The sequence below is a fragment of the Dermacentor albipictus genome, chromosome 7, assembly GCF_038994185.2.
Source record: "Dermacentor albipictus isolate Rhodes 1998 colony chromosome 7, USDA_Dalb.pri_finalv2, whole genome shotgun sequence".
In the NCBI taxonomy this organism is placed as follows: Eukaryota; Metazoa; Arthropoda; class Arachnida; order Ixodida; family Ixodidae; genus Dermacentor; species Dermacentor albipictus.
In genome coordinates, this window is record NC_091827.1 from 76,849,322 (window position 1) to 76,867,381 (window position 18,060).

The following is an 18,060-nucleotide window of genomic DNA, read 5'->3' on the forward strand; positions in this document are numbered from 1 at the left end:
GACTTCAAGATAATGACAATTCGATGCTTGCAGGGGGGGCTTCGTTCATTTCGGAACGAAGTCCCCCTGAACAAATGACTTCCGTAAGAAGGGAATGAAGCTTGAGGGGGGTGTGGACATTCCACTGCATTTCTAGGTGCACGTCGCGGCTTTGTTGGTCCATCTACTCTATTATTTGATAATGCTCCACGCCTGAACTCTTGCCTGCGTCCGAGGGAGAGGAAGTCTCCGTGTAACGGAACACACCCAAAGGACGTACCTCGGCCAGTCAAGACCCTGTTTGGAAAAAAAAAAGTTGCACCACCACCGTACATGTGGTGATGCAACTGTAGAAGACGTTGTTTCTCGGGTATGTGAGGTACAGCTTGGCAGTGCTGAACAATACCTGCAGAATGAACCACCGTACAATCGAAAGTGCTGACGCCCAGGCGCTTAGGGTTTGTCGGCGGTTGCCATGATGGACGTCAACATTACCAACCATTGCAACTGCGCTTGGCTACTGTTACGTCTCAAGAAGGCCAAGAACAATAATTCGACGTTTACCACGAGGCAACCCCCCCCCCATTCAGCGGCGCCTATCCAGAAGCCAACGCAGCATTGACGCCGATTGTTGAGGGGTCAACAAAAGACCCCTCTCCCTGAACCTGACACCCTAAACTAATTCATGAAAGGGGCCAACATCAATGCTACCGTGAGAACGGCTTCACTCTTGGATTTCCAGGTTGCTAGATATGCGGGGGCGTAGATACAACATCGGAGGCGGACTTTGGTGGAATGTTGCGATATCATGGGCGAGATATTACGACCGATTCGACGCTATGATTGGCCGCGATAGAGCATCAGATTCCCTGGTCTAGTCACCTAGGGAACACGACGGTATTAAAAGCGAAGACCTTTCGTGCAGTGTAGTGGTGCTGGCGTGTGCTGATGTGAATTCAGACGTTTAATATGCTCCTGCATGTAGTGGGCATCCGTATCTGGAGCCAGTGTCGATAATGTAAAATAAACCCTCTTCTTTCATTCCTACTATCGGACGCATTCGTCGATAGGCTTGGTGGATTCCTGGCCCAAATGCCACCTTGAGACGCAACAAATTGGTTGGCAAAGGTGAAATACAGAAGGCAGTCCTCACGATCTAGGATCGGCGGACCTAGGAAACTTCGCAAGCTCGAAGTAAACTGCGGACGAAAGAGCGACTTCTGCGGATCCGGTATCAGCAGAGCTCCTCTTTGTGGCTCAGGGAGGCACAACTGTCGCAGTAACGGCGTGGAGTCTTGGGCGACTCGAGAAAACTTCAAGGAAGAGCAGCAGAACGCAGTTCTCACGATCTGGGATCGGCGTACCTGAGAACGTGGCTTCAGGATACACGAACTTCTCAAGCTCAATGCTGAATGAGCGCAAGAGCGACCGCGTTTTGCCGGAAGACAAGGACAGGGTTCTACCGGGCAATTAGCTGTGATTGATCGCCATCGAGTGTGCGGTCAATACAGGGGAAGTTGTAGTCGGCTCACGGAAAAGCAGTGTTAACAAATAGGAGCTTCTGTTGTTGTCAGCAGCGCACGGTATGGAGATTAATCATAGGTTGAGGAAGCTTTGAATTCGTACTGCATTTGAGGAAGTGGGTTTCGTGGACGGCGAGCTCACGGATGCCTGGGAAAAGATATGTTGTGAAAGGAAAGAAAGCGAGGAAGGGAAGGGAAAGCAGGGAACAAAGGCAGGCAGAAATTGAGCTCGCGAAAATAAAACGAGAACAAGGCAGATAAGCGTGCAGGGCGGATGCGGCGCCGCCCCAAACAGAAAGCGTGAAAATGATGAGTTTGCTTCAGCTGTGCAAAACAGGCGGTGACATCGGTGTCCACCTGATTAGTATTGAACGGATTTGCGAGAAGCGGACATTTCACCAAGACACATGACAGGAGCGGTTGCTTGCGTTCTTGCAGGGAGAAGCCTGGCAAGTCTTAGCCCGTCTGTACGCAGCCGAGGCAGGTGTTTACAGTTCGGTGAAATCGAGTTCGCTCGCAAAATACAAATTTTACACAGGAGTTTCGGAGGAGATTCCGACAGGAAAGCAAGAAATCTAATGAAAGCTTTGTTGAGTTTGCGTGTAGCCTGGCGGATAATTTTTCAGAGTGGTTCAGAAGAAGGATTGCTAGGCACAATAAGGAAATCGAAGATTATACTTTTACATTATGCGAACAAAATTGGGCCAACAAGTGTGACGAAATGGAGGGGAGCATGCACCTCTCCAAGACGTGGAACATCCTCCGGCATTTGTTGGACCCTGCAAGCTCGAAAACTCAATCCGGTATAAGATTGGCAAAAGCTAGGCACGCGTTCGTAGGGAACGATGATTATTTCATGAAGAAATTAATTGAGACGTTCGTGGGGGAAACATCGCGAACTCCACTACCCGACTATGGTGGAGCGCCTAACGAGGCGTTGGACGCCCCCATCACAGAAGCGTAAGTGCGAGCAGAGATTGTAAGACTCAGAACGAAGTCGGCTCCAGGCCCTGACGGGGTAACGAACAAAATGCTCAGAAACTTAGACGATGATTCCATTAGCTATCTAACGAAGTACATGCAAGAATGTTGGGAAAAAGGCGAGCTCCCACAACAGTGGAAGACGGCAAGCATTACTTTAATACCAAAACCCGGGAAGCCTCCGCAATTGGAAAACTTACGGCCAATTTCCTTAACTTCATGCGTGGGGAAATTGATGGAGCACGTCCTCCAGACCAGACTGATGGGCTTCATGGAGCAGGGCGATCTGTGGCCACATGAGATGGTCGGGTTCCGACCTCAATTGTGTACGCAGGACGTCATGCTCCAAATCAAACATGATATAATAGACTCAAGGTCTAAAGATGCAAAAGCAATTCTGGGACTGGACCTCACGAAGGCTTTTGACAACGTAAAGCATGAGGCGGTCCTGGAAGGGCTGAACAAGATTAATGTAGGTACCAGGACATATCGATACATCAGGGACTTCCTGACGGGAAGAACTGCTTGCATGAGGTTCCAAACGCTGGAATCCCCCACAATTGAGCTAGGGAGTAAGGGTACGCCCCAAGGATCAGTGCTGTCTCCCCTACTCTTCAACGTGGCTATGCGAGAACTCCCCGAGCAATTGGCAAAGCTCGAGGGATTAAAATTTAGTATATATGCGGATGATATCACCCTTTGGGTCAACCGGGGAAGTGATTCAGCCGTCGAAAGCCTGCTCCAGGCCGCCACCGACATCATAGTCGATTACGCGGCCGAGAGAGGCCTAGCATGCTCGCCGCAGAAATCAGAATTGTTTATATACAATCCGAAACACTTAAGGTGCAAGGCACCATGGGAGATCAAAATTAAGGTGGCGGGAAAAGAGGTACCAATAGTAGAGCAAATTAGAATCTTGGGCCTGATTCTCCAGTCACACGGCTACAATGGCGAGACCCTCAAGAGGCTGCAGAATCACGCATTACAGACCCTGAGCCTAATTAGGCGGGTGGCCAGCAAAGGTCGAGGGCTAAAGGAAAAAAAATTTATTTAAGCTAATACAGGCGTACATATTCAGCCGGGTGAGCTATGCAACGCCATATCTCGATTTGAAAGTGGTGGAAAGAGAAAAGATTGATTCTCTAATGAGAAAATGCGTAAAACGAGCGCTGGGACTGCCCATGTGTACATCAACAGAGAGACTGATGGCTCTAGGAGTGCACAACACATGGGCAGAACTGGCGGAAGCGGTGCGAACCTCTCAAATTGAGAGACTTAGCACCACGAAGACTGGAAGAGCCATATTGGCCAAAGTTGGAATAAACCCGGACAGAGGCCCCACCCAAAAGGTGGAAGTAGATAGGGAAATTAGAAAAAATCTGATTATCCCCCCTCTGCCAAAAAACATGCACCCGGAACATAACAAAGACAGGAGGCATAAACGAGCCGAAGGATTAAAAATTAGATTCGGTAATATCTCGGAGCATGAGGTGGCCTATGTAGACGCGGCGGGAGGTAGCGGCAGTTTTACGGTGGCAACGGCTGTCAGCGGCCGGGGTATTCCCGTGACTGCTGTCACTCTGCGCGGGCGCAACATAGAAGTTGCCGAGGAAATTGCGATCGCATTAGCTTGCGCTGGAACGGACGCGAAATTTGTGATCAGTGACAGCAAAACTGCCATACAAAATTTTAGCAAGGGAAGGATCTCGCCCTTAGCGGCCAGAATCCTAGGCCAGAGAAAGCTAGATAGAAAAATTCAAATAATTTGGACTCCGGCGCATGAAGCCGTCCCCGGCAACGAGGCGGCCCACGAGCTGGCTCGAGATCTCTACCGCCGAGCCGCTACGGGGCCCCTCGATGACCGAGGGAGCGGAGAGCGCATGCTAAAATATGGGGAGATCACGCAGCATTATAGATTGGCTCGTAGACTGGTATCCCCGCCAGACCCAAAATTAAACAACAGACAAGCAGTCGCGTGGAGACGACTACAAACTTATACATATCCGCACCCGGTTATGGCGAACCACATGTTCCCCGAGGCCAGGAGCGATAAATGTAATCTTTGTGGGGCGAGAGGGACGCTCGACCACATAATATGGGAATGTCCGTACTCTCCCGGGGGAACGCACAAAATAGATAGTAGAGACACCTGGGAGACCCTGCTGCGCAGCTCGGACCCTGAGCTCCAGCTCCGGCTCGTCCAACTGGCCGAAGAGGCTGCTGGGACCCAAGACCTCCCAGCCTGCATCTGAGGCGGCGGCACTCGCCCCCTGACCTGTGCGTCGGGGGGTGGGTAGATGACCTTTTTCCGTTGGACATTAAAGTTTATTCTATCTATCTATCAGAGTGGTTGAAGGGAGCAGGGGCGGATAACGTCAGTAACTTGACATATTTATTCTGCTTAAAGCAGTTTTACGAGACCCTGACGAATAAAGTGCGCGTTTGGGTTCAGGATAGACAGGATGGTGTGTCTGTAAAAAGTGCAGCACAGCTGGCCGATGAGTATGTGGAAAGCAGTGGCTTCATGTCACAGGGCAGCAGCGCACGGCACTATCAAAGATCTTCCCCATGACCAAATTTTACCCTGGAGGGCAACAAACCACGAAGAAAGAACGAGACTACACTAGTCGCACAACGGAGCGCACGGAAAGCACATCGAAATAACCTGAAAGCTGTAGAAAGGAAACCGGAAATCATTCGGAGTTCGAATCGAGAGTTCAACTGGCATGTTATAACCGTAGCAAACGGGTTACATCGTCTGAAACTGCACAAACGAAGGGCCGCTGTTGAATTGAATCGACTTATTCATAATATAGGATATAAGGAACAATAATATTGACACGTGTACCAATCTTTATCGGGCGACCAGGTTTCGCCGCTTAACAAATGTAATCGCACAGCGCGGGACGCGCCTGTATGTATCCGAAGTTTCTGGAAAGTTATTGATGCTTCTACCCGGCTGTCTGTTGTCGCCGAACCTTGTGCTATCTGATTTCATCGCGTGATGCGAATGGTGTAGAACGTTGGGGAAGGCACGCGGGTCCCGACGATTAGTCTGGAACATTCGATGACTGATCTATAAAAGCCGACGCGCTTGACCCGCAGATCAGATTTTCGACGATCGCCGACCGTGTTCGCCGCTATCGTTGTGCTGTAAGTGTAGCCTGTTTTTGTGGGCACAGGTTCGCCCAATAAAAGTTATTTTTTGTCTTTCACAGTATTTGCTACTGTGTTCTTCAACGTCACCACCATGTGACCTCTGGTGGAGGTGCTATTCGTTCATGTACCGGACGCCCCCGACAAGCCGTGATCCAAGCCCGGACCGCAAAGAGAACACCAACGTAGTCCCGGAGCATCGAGCAAGCCGCCGTCTTCAACAGCTGCCCCCAGAGCACGGACTTCTACCTGAGAAGACCAAGAAGACTGTGGCCAAGGCAACCCCAATGGCAGCCCCAGCGTCCCCCATCGTGCTGCAGCAGCCCAGGGAACCTCCGACGTTCCGCGGATCAACATTCGAGGACCCGGAAACCTGGCTCGAGATGTATGAGAGGGTCGCTACGTTTAACAGTAGGGACAGCGACGACAAGCTGCGGCATGTCTATATCGCACTGGAATACGCCGCCAGGACCTGGTTCGAGAATCGAGAAGCCACCTTAACGACGTGGGACCTGTTCCGAAGCGGCTTCTTTCAAACGTTTACAAGCGTTGTGCGAAAAGAGCGAGCCCAAGCACTACTAGAAACCAGAGTGCAGCTGCCAAACGAGACGATCGCGATCTTCGCGGAGGGGATGGCCCGTCTTTTCCGGCACGCCGACCCGGAAATGTCCTAGGAGAAAAAAGCCCGCTTCCTGATGCGGGGCGTCAAGCAAGAACTTTTCGCAGGACTTCGTAGTAACCCGCCGAAAACCGTAGCTGAGTTTTCAGCACAGGCATTGACGATCGAGAAAACTCTGGAGATGCGCACCCGGCAATATAACCACCAGGGGCTCATGCCGAGGTACGCCATCCAAGGACTGGATTCCGACGACCTTCAGGAGACCATCAGGGTCATTGTGCGCGAAGAACTGCGCAAGGTCCTGCCTTCGTCGCAGCCCCAAGTGGCTTCGATCGCCGACATCGTGAAAGAAGAGGTGCACCGATCGCTTGGAGTTCCAGAGCTGCAACCACAATTGCTGCAGCCCCAGCCAGAAGCGATGACATACGCTGCCGTCGCACGCCGTCAAGGTCCCCCTCCGCGACCACGCCAGGGCCCTGCAACGACGCAATTCCGTCGTCCGCCGCCGCCGCCACCAGCACACCCACTCGTCGCCCAGCGCACCTACGCGAGGAAGACAGACATTTCGCGAGCCCCCGACCACCGCCCGCTCTGCTATCACTGCGGAGAAGCCGGCCATGTGTATCGCCGATGCCCATACCGGGCGATGGGACTGCGAGGTTCCGCCATCAAAGCTCCGCACCCGCAGCAAGGTGAACGCCCTCGCGATATCGCCGACTTCCTCGACGCTACTCAGTGGAGCTCTCGACGACCGTCGCGTTCGCCATCACCAGGCCGCTACCTTTCACCGCAGCGCCGACCATACACTGGCCCAGCCCGGGGCCGGTCCATCAGCCCATATCCGGAAAACTAAAAGCAGCAACCGATGGAGGTGCGGTTGCTGTTCATCGAACTGACGAAGATCCTCCGCCGCCGACGAAGACGCCGAAAAAGACTATCTCGATGACATAACAGCAATGACACACCGCCGTCCCGACGAAGTCAGGAAGCCAAGACTACACCAACGAAAGACGGCTTGACGACGCGACGTTCCAGCTTCAGTTCAACGTGACGCAGCCGTGATCCGACGCCAAGACCCAACTGCAACGCCAGACAAAGAACCACCGACCTCGACGTACTTCTCGACGACCACGCAGTCACTGCCTTAGTCGACACAGGGGCCGATTACTCCGTAATGAATGGACACATCGTCGCCCAGTTGAAGAAGGTTAAGACTGCATGGCAGGGCCCCCAAATTCGGACCGATGGAGGACACCTCATTACGCCGACTGGAATCTGTACGGCAAGAATAACCGTTCATGACCGGACTTACCCTGCCACCTTCGTTATCCTCCGACAGTATTCACGAGACGTCATTCTCGGCATGGACTTCCTGAACGAACACGGCGCAATCATAGACCTGAAGTCAAAATCGATAACGCTGTCGGAAGATCAAGCGATACCGCCGGAGACCTTTCGTAGCCACCACGCCTCGGGTGTTCTCGAAGATCAAGTGAGCATCCCGCCTCGCTCGTGCATTGTTATTTCGGTCGGCACCGAAACACCCGCTGACGTAGAAAACGTCATCGAAGGCGACCAATGTCTACTGCTAGACCGTGAAATTTGCGTCGCAAGAGGGATCGTTCGACTGCATGGAGAGAAAACTGAAGTGTTGCTGACGAACTTCAGCCAAGAGTTCAAGCACATCGACAAGGGGACGACGATCGCGTAAATCGAGGCAATACTGGAAACCAGTAATGCGTTTGTCCTCTCGGATTCCGCCGCATCTTCCCCGACGACGATGGTTCCCGAACCAGACTACGACATTAGTCCAAGTCTCCCCGTGATTAAGCAACAGCAGCTCAGTAGTCTGCTCCGACGATACAAAGGCTGCTTTTCGACGTCATCCAGGATTCGACAAACACCAGTCGCCAAGGATCGCATAATCACCGAGGAGTGCGCTCGACCACTCCGCCAGAGCCCTTACCGAGTTTCGCCGCGAGAACGTGCAGCTATAAGAGAACAAGTTGACGAGATGCTGCGCAACTACATCATCCAGCCGTCGAAAAGCCCGTGGGCACCCCTGTGGTCCTGGTAAAGAAAAATGACTGAACCCTACGTTTCTGCATCGATTACCGTCGTCTGAACAAGATCACGAAGGACGTATACCCCCTCCCACGAATAGACGACGCATTGGATCGACTCTGCAACGCTAAATACTTCTCGTCGATGGACCTCAAGTCTGGCTATTGACAAATAGAAGTCGACGAAAGAGATCGCGAAAAGACGGCCTTCATCAGCCCAGACGGCCTCTACGAGTTCAAGGTTATGCCATTCGGACTGTGCTCGGCGCCTGCAACGTTCCAGCGCGTCAGGGACACGATGTTAGCAGGATTGAAGTGGCAGACCTGTCTCGTTTATTTGGATGACGTCGTCGTCTTCGCCGGAGATTTCGACGATCACCTCAGGCGGCTTGCGACAGTACTAGAGGCCATCAAGTCGTCAGGGCTTACTCTGAAGCCGGAAAAATGCCGCTTCGCTTACGATGAGCTTCTGTTCCTAGGCCACGTAATCAGAAAATCTGGTGTCCATCCAGGCCCGCAAAAGACAGCTGCCATTGCACAGCTCCCGCAACCCGTCAACAAGAAGTCATGCCTAGATTCCTTGGCATGTGTGCCTACTACAGGCGCTTTGTCAAGGACTTTTCACGCATCGCCGAGCCATTGACACGTCTAACTAAATGTGATGTTGAGTTCAAGTGGGAAACGCCGCAGGCCGACGCAATTTGAACTCAAACGACGCATGCAGTCACCGCCGGTACTTGCGCACTTCGACGAGTACGCTGATACAGAAATCCATACTGACTCCAGTAGCCTAGGCCTCGGTGCCGTTCTAGTCCAGAGAAAAAACGGAGTCGAACAGGTGATAGCTTACGCTAGCCGGTCGCTGTCGTAAGCGGAAGGCAACTATTCTACGACCGAAAAGGAATGCATCGCCATCGTTTGGGCTACAGCTAAATTTCGCCCTTATCTTTGTGGCACGCCATTCAAAGTCATCAGTGGCCATCACGCGTTGTGTTATTTAGCGAATATAAAGGATCCTTCAGGACGACTGGCGCGGTGGAGCCTCAGACTACAAGAATACGACATCGCTGCAACCTATAAGTCGGGACGAAAACACTCCGATTCCGATTGCCTATCACGCGCACCCATTGACCCGCCGCCGCAAGATGACGAGAATGACGACGCCTTCCTTAGGATGATAAGCGCGGAAGACTTCGCTGAACAGCAACGGGCAGACCCGGAGCTAAAAGGCCTCGTCGAATATTTGGAAGGGCACACCGACGTTGTCCCCAGGGCATTTAAACGCGGATTATCTTCCTTCACGCTTCAAAACAATCTACTCGTGAAGAACTTCTCACCAGTGCGCGCCAATTACCTTCTTGTTGTCCCGTCAGGACTTTGTCCAGAAGTATTGTACGCCCTACATGACGATCCGACCATTGGACACCTCGGATTTTCCCAGACACCATCGAGGATACAAGAAAAGTATTATTGGCCGCGCCTGACCGCTGACGTCGCCCATTATGTCAGAACATGCCGAGACTGTCAGCGACGCAAGACACCGCCGACAAGGCCACCCGGATTACTACAGCCAATCGAGCCTCCTTGCCAACCATTCCAGCAGATCGGGATGGACTTGGTGGGACCCTTTCCGACGTCAATAACCGGAAATAGGTGGATCGTCGTGGCGACGGACTACCTCAACCGCTTCGCTGAAACCAAAGCACTGCCGAAAGGTAGCGCAGCCGAAGTGGCGAAATTCTTTGTCGAAAACATCCTGCTGCGACATGGCGCCCCAGAAGCCCTCATCACCGACAGAGGAACGGCCTTTAGAGCGGAGCTCACCCAAGCCATTCTGAAATACAGTCAGAAAATGCACAGGAGGACAACGGCCTACCACCCGCAGACGAATGGTCTTACGGAGCAGCTGAATAAGACCCTCGCCGACATGCTAGCGATGTACGTCGACGTTGAACACAAGACCTGGGATACCGTCCTGCCGTACGTAACATTCGCTTACAGCACGGCGGTGCAAGAAACAACACAGATCACGCCGTTCAAGCTGGTCTACGGCAGGAACCCGACGACGACGCTCGACGCCATGCTGCCGCACGTCACTGACGAGGAGAACCTTGACGTCGCTACCTACCTCCAGCGCGCCGAAGAAGCCCGACAGCTCGCCCGACAGCTCGCCCGCCTGTGGATCAAGAACCAGCAGAGGACCGACAGCCGACACTACAACCTCCGACGACGCTTCGTCGAGTACCAGCCCGGCGACCGTGTTTGGGTATGGACCCCGATACGCCGACGAGGACTCAGTGAGAAACTACTGCGACGCTATTTCGGACCCTACAAGGTCATCAGACGTATTGGTGCACTGGACTATGAGGTCGTGCCAGACGGAATTTCGCATTCACAGCGGCGCCGCGCACCATCTGAAGTGGTCCACGTGGTGCGCCTTAAACCCTTTTATGAACGCTGACGAACTTCCGTATTTTTTTATTTTCTGTGCTACAAGTGCTTTTCTTTATTACTTTCGTTTGTTTGCAGCATCGGGTCGATGCTTTTTAAGCGGGGGGGTATTGACACGTGTACTTATCTTTATCGGGCGGCCGCGTTTCGCGGCCTGACAGGTGTTGTCGCACAGCGCGGGTCGCGCCTGTATGTATTCGAAGTTTCTGGAAAGTTATCGATGCTTCTACCCGCTGTCTGTTGTCGCCGAACCTTGTGCTACCTGATTTCATCGCGTGACGCGAATGGTGTAGAACTTTGTGGAAGGCACGCGGGTCCCGACGATTAGTCTGGAACATTCGACGACTGATCTATAAAAGCCGAGGCGTTTGACCCGCAGATCAGATTTTCGACGATCGCCGACCGTGTTCGCCGCTATCGTTGTGCTATAAGTGTAGCCCGTTTTTGTGGGCACAGGTTCGCCCAATAAAAGTTAGTTTTGTCTTTCACAGTATTTGCTACTGTGTTCTTCAAGGTCACCACCACGTTACAATATACAGAAGGAGGTCCGATAGTCGATGATTCGCTTGCATAAGCAATCATTCTAGCAACGTCAATCTTCTAAAGCCATACATGATGAGTCTAATGCTAAATGGCAAAGAGTGTAGGGTACAGGGACTGCGGCCACCATGGACGTCGTCCATCCGCGAAGTATGCAAAAAATGAAGACTACGTGCCTGAATGCGCGTAGATAAGGCAGGCCGTCAGCGAAGACTCAGTGTGCCTGCATATGGCAAAGGTACAGATTGATGAACTTTTAGGGGAAATCGAGACAGTAGCAGCGGTCTCCAATGGGCTACCGAAAGTATGCCCTTATCTGTTCTCGAACAGATCAAAGTCGCTACTGAATAAAAGTGGGTGCCCGTTTGCTGAAGCCCAGGTCATGGCTTTGACGAGGTCTAAAGAATGCGAACTAGTAAACAGATAAGTTACGACGATGAACTCAGTGCAAAGAAAGGGGACGAAACAGTTAACTCCGGAGATGTAGTCAAGTCGGAGGAGGAACTATTTCCGATTTCTCCGACAGTAATCCACGAAGATGGTCAGGCTGAGGAGCCGCCAACGGGAAGAAAAAAAAAGGCAGTCGCAAATGAGCCCCAGAAAGAGTGCTAAGACAAAGAGGCATCGCAGAGTCAGGAATGCGGCAGAGAAGGCAAAGCAGCCGAATAAACCGAAAGCCACTAAATCCTGCGGGGAACACTGGGAAAGAGTTGGAAAGGTCAATTTGTCGTTTGGAATGTTCCAAGTCAGAGCGCGTCCGAGCTTCCAAACGAGGAAGAAAAGAAAGACGTTCGGCGCGATGGGGGACAAAAGCCAAGGGGCCATTAATGTTTCCCCTCGAGTTCTTTTCGAGGTGTAACCTGTATGACACGGGATAGAGCGCCAGTGAGGCGACGCGAAGTGGTCATACTAGGTAGTGAATTGATAAATGCCATGAAGACATGTTGCCATTACGTAAAGTGCCAGGGGGCCTGCAGCGTGGGGAATGTCCTACGTGCTCTTTGTATTCCTTAGTTGACAATGTTGACAAGAGTTTTCTGACCACGCTCGCCTCGAGTATGGCTTAGAGAGAGGACGCAACCATTGGCTTGGTATGCATGTTTTGTGGAAACCTTAAGGTTTTTTAAATTTTAATGTTAGGTTAGACGTTCTGGGATTGATAGATCGTTGCCATAAGCAAGTTTTGAGCTCTGTTTAGATTGTTTGTTTTCGAAGCTCACTGGTACTCCGGAAGAGATTCTTTGCACACTCATAAATTTTTTTAAACGTTGTTTTGTGGATATGTCGTTGTTTCTTTTAAGCAGATAAGCTTAATTCCTTTTGTGTGTGAGATACGCTTGTGCCGTAAGTCTGTTATTTGTTCGAAACCTGTAGATGCGCGCTTGAGTATCATTTCACTTTCCGCATGTGGTCGCGAGATTTTTACTTGAAAATAAGACGCGTTATTTGGCGGAGCCGTTGTTCAAACGAAGGATGTTAGAAATTGTTTGTACCGTTGCTTTAGGGGCATGTCTTGCTGGCACACAGAGAAGTAAAGCGGTGGTACGTGTTTCGTTCGTGTGTTCATAAGACATCAGCGTTTTCACTATCGCTTAGAGTTTGCGTGAAAGTATTTATAAGTAAGCTCGAGTCTTCGGGCTTATTACTTCGTGCTTATTACGAGAAGAAAGGGGGTTAGCCGAGGGGCCCGATTTTTATTAGCCATATCATAAGAAGCCAACAAACACCGACACCAAGGATAACATAGGAGAAATTACTTGTGCCTAATAAATCAAATAAAGAAACGATGAATTATTGAAAATGAAATTTATCATTTCTTTACTTCATTCATTAAGCACAAGTAATTTCCCCTATGTTGTCCTTGTTGTCAGTGTTTGTTGGATTCTTATGATGTGACTAATAAATGTCGGTCCACTTGGGTAATGCCCATTCTTGTCGTTATTACACAACGACTGTCTCGAATCCGGCAATATTGATGCCCTCAGATAGCATGTGTGGGTTTATTGACCAGTTGCCTTCGCCGAAAGAGATCACGTTGTCTTGACGCCTGTGGCAGAAAGGATGTTCCGCATCCGCCGTCAAGGTCTGCGAGTGGTGGCGCTGGCTACCACTCCCAGGTAAGGTCCCTCTATAATTTCCAAGGTAGCGCCATCTGCCGCGCACGCCACCTAGGAAGTTCCTGTAGCAGACGGCGCCCACGCTAAACCGCGGCGCCGCGGCATTCGTGAGGTGACAAAATATCTGCATACGCGCGGAAATAAAACCTTCTTGTGCCTCACTGTGGCGAAAAACGAAAGAAGGACCCGAACTGCTAAATTTAGTCCTTTAATTTCAAATAAGTGCTCCAAGAAAATAGCTCAAGAGAGCGTAATGAGGGCTTGATCGTCTCGATTCCGCTTGTTTACATTTCGTTCGTTTGCGCTCAATCAGCGCGCGAGCCTTGGTGATGGCTTACGCTTAATCCCGTATGCTCTGTGAAATCTTTTGCATGTTAGTGTGCTGCGTACACATAGCGGTTGCATTGAACGAAGAAGTCGTGTAAAAATGAAGGCTGACAGTCACTTGGACCGGAAAACTTTCGACATAACGTCGCTAAAACATGCGATTTTCAAAGCGTGTGACCCTCACGGCAACTAAACAACATCCTGTGTGTTTGTGGAAACGAGTGCGCCAACAGTCTTCTTGTTGCTGAGTGTGTCTGTCGTGTAGCGATTACACGACGACTGCTGTGTCTTGTGGTTCAATGCTACGAGCCAGTGCAACTATCGTGACATGATGAAGAGGTGGTATGGATCGCGTCAGCGTGTCTCCTCGATCGTGTTCGGGCTGCCAGCGCGATCTGATCTCGCGGCACACCAACATCAAGCGTAGTCTGTGCGCGTGTGTGAATGTGGTTGACTGTTCTCGTGAACCGTGCGACGTCGCCGCGTAAACTCGAATCATGACGCGCATTGTTGTGTTTATCCCTTTTCGCCTCCGTGCACCGCTAAATCCCCGTAAGAATTAGAGGGCCCTTATACGAAACGCATTCGGATTGACCCAGCTATGACTGCACTGTGTTTTGCTGGCAATCCGCGTATCGCTTGTGGCGTTTTTCTTATGTTCATTTGCAGTTGTGTGTTTTTCATCAGTAAAATGGCATTGCCGATTACTGAAACATCTTCGAGTGTAAGGGAAACTTGGAAGGAACGAGCTCGCAGCTGTATGTAATGTACTTTGGTATACTGTATTACGCTTTATTATTTGACGGCCAGTAGCTGTGGCTATGCAGTATTCGTTTTTAAAAACAGAGTAATGCAGGCACTTAGCAATATAATTATTCACATATGCAATGCATAAAATACGATTAGGATATTGGAAATTACATTTTGGACATGTTGTAAAGCGCAGTTAACAACGCGCGCACAAACACAGGAAAGTGTAAAAGTAGAATTCGCTGCTGAATTTTATTTATCATCGCACGTAACGCAATGCGGATATTTGTCAGAGAGTTAATGCGTTTCTGCCCCACTATTTACTTGCATGCTAGGTCATACTGCACTTGCTAAGTCAACGGGCTCGTAATGCACTAAAATCAGTAATCTCCACAAACTTCGGCCGTCAACTTTCATGCGCGCGAATGAAATAATACTGCAGCTCTGCACACACAGGTGTATACTTTCTCTCGCACCTTCGTATCGCTCTACGTTACTTTCCTCGCATAGTCGTGCAGTCACCGACGGTTCAGTCTTTCCGTCCATTTCTATGCAACCAGAATTACCTGCTGGTTAGGTTTTGTTTGCTGCGCGGGATGCAAAATAACTTCTTGTCGTCCTCCGTCTGATCTCGGCACCCATCCGAACAGCAACAAGGCATTTCGGTCCTTCGCATCCTAGGTCATGCCGATCTATTCAGCGGGCTCACAGCGAACTAAAATAAATAATCTCCACAAAGTTCGGGCCTCAACATTCATGCACGCGAGTGAAATACTACCATGCACCGCTCGACACACGCACGTGTATACTTTCTATGGCACCTTTGTATCGTTGTATATTACTTGCCTCGCATAGTCGTGCTGTTACCGATGGTTCAAAGTCCGTCCGTGCAATTCTGTGTAACCATACTTTTCGTCTGGTTAGGTTCTGGTTGCCGCGCGCGATGAAAAATAACTTCTTGCCATCCTTCGTCCGGTTTCGGCACCCAACCGCACAGCAACAAGGCATTTCGGACCTCCCGGAACGAAATTATCGCAGCGAGGTGCAAAGCACAACAGGCGAAACGCGCGCTCTTCGCCCGGCGCGCAGGAACTTTCATGGCGGCAAAGGGGCGGAGCAAGGTCACATGTCAACGATCAGCCTATCGCAGGCGTTGTCGGCTGGATCGAAGCCTGGCGGTACTTTTAAATGATTGAGGGACTTTACTACCAGGTTTCTACTAGGAAACATAAATACCCAAGAAAGCGGACGGGGAAACGGCGCCGCGGTAGCTCAATTGGTAGAGCATCGCAGGCAAAATGCGAAGGTTGTGGGATCGTGCCTCTCCTGCGACAAGTTGTTTTTTCATCATCGTTTCATTCTTGAATTTCCATGAAGATATGCGTAATGTGTGTTATGGGAGATTGGCCCTGAAATGCAATTAATGTTTGTTAATGACGCAGCCGACGGAAAAGGAAAAGGGTGCCGCATGTTTCTGCGCAAGGCACCTTCTTTAACAATAATCTTGGCCATATTTTTTTACTGTTTTACTTGAGGCGCGGTAATGAATTCATGTATTGGTACTCAAGCGCTTTTGTTGATTTTGGTAGTATACTGTTAGCGAGAAGATGAAGTCATTGAGCGTTGTTTCCGTGGGGACAGAAGAACTAACGTTAGAGATGCGTCAAAAAACTGTGTTATCATGGTCCACTTTCAATAAGCTTAATAAGTAAAACAAAGAAAAGATGGTGTGTAACAGCATGATAATAAGTAATGAGTATGATAATAATTGTTGTTGCCTGGTTAAATGGAACGTGTGCCAGTAGAAACAGAGGAAAACTTCAAATATTACTGCGTGGATGAGAGAAAAAAAAATGGTGAGTTGAGAATAAAGTTGGATTTTGAGATAAAATAATTTAAAATAAATAAAATGAGACAGTCAAAACATAATTTTGGAAACATGGCCAAATTAATTTGTGGCTCTAATAAAGTTGTAAATTCCAATAGAAGCGTCTCGGTCGCTGAATCTCTGTAAAGGCCCATCAAGGGCGAGATTGGCTAATGAAGTTAGTGATAGCACAAACTGGCAAAATAAAACGTGTAAAAGCTTTTCTCGTCCTGAAACACGGTGACAGGATAGAATAAGAAATGCTCAATGAATTGATGTATATTGTAAAGATTTCACTAGGATATTGCAGGTAGACGCTATTTGTTGCTACATTTCTCCGGCTAACCTCCTCCTCTTCGTCTCTCTCGCATTACCCCCTTTGCGATGTGGATTGCCACACACTCCCAATCGGCTGTCCTGGCCCCCACGATGACAATGCGGTAGCACATTCCCAACTGAAGCCTTTTAAAATTTTCCACTGGGTCCTTGGTAGTACATTGTCTTCAGCAGCCTTGTTGTCTAGCTGTCTTGACGACGTAGTAAAGTCCTGTAAACAGCGTTTTCGAATCAAGTCTCTTTCACACTAGAATCCACGAATCTGGTTCAATCTCCGGCATCTTTGAGCAGTTTCTGCGGTCAAAACCCTTTTACATTGTTGCTCGACATTTTTCTCGCTGAGGAGAAGTCTTGGGCTGTCTCTTTAGATCAATATGTTTTACTATACCGAATTCGTAGCCGCTGGTATGCATGAGCTCGTGCCAAATGCCGCAAAATGTGGGCTGCATCCCAGGCGTGCTGTATATGATCTGGCGTCATGTGCGACGGCGGCTTCCAAGGCGAATTTCCAGCCGGCTTTGCGTTCTGGGTATAATCGTATGTACATCTTTAAGTCCGTTATCATTCGCTCTGCAAGGGAATTCGCTTCAGGATGGTAAGGTGTTGGGAAGCGAAGGGTGATGCTTATTTTCTCAGGCCAAAGTTGAAGTTTTTCGCTTTTAAAGGCTGGGCCATCGTCTGCGACGACAACTTTGATCTTCTTGAAGAATTCTCGTTCCAGCAATGATATTACGCAGTTTGCATCCTCCTTTCCAGCTTTAGCGGCGACAAAACGCGTACACTCATCCACGGCCACAAGGAACGCTTGCGTCCTCCTAACTCCCTCCCCCTTCCTTTTGATTTCAGAGAAATCAAGATGCACAACCTTGAAGGTGATATCGCAATACTCTGGCAATACCATCCTGTTGCCTCTACGCTTGTACTTGGCTTTAACAAGCTGACACTGAAGACAAGTTTTCACATAATTTGTGATGTCCTCTTCATGCTTTTCGAATTGAAACGCTGGGATATTTTGTGGTATGTATTCCAGAATCCGTCGTGTCTTCCTGACTATGGACTAGTGTGGTAAAACTTCACGATTGTTGGAACTTTGCTCTCCGGGACGTGTACTTTGCCATTATTTACTTCCCTCGCCTGTGTACCTTCCCAAAGCTGTAACAGGTTTATATTTCTAGTTGGAGCTTAATACGGCACATGGAGTCGAGATAGGGCATCGGCATTTTGATGTTTCTGTCCCGGGCTGTGTATGACGTCAAAGCTTAATTGTTGTGCTTCGCTAATCGTTGGAGCTATTCTGCCCTTCGGCAGCGAGAGCTCTAACAGGTACGTCAACGTCTGGTTGTCTGTGAAT

At 49.9% G+C, this 18,060-nt stretch overlaps 1 protein-coding gene across 2 annotated transcripts in view; it reads left to right on the top strand.

Annotated features, from left to right (window-relative positions):
* Positions 1–18,060, top strand: part of LOC135899078 (uncharacterized) — a 155,162-nt gene that overhangs the window by 49,381 nt on the left and 87,721 nt on the right. The window lies entirely within an intron of this gene.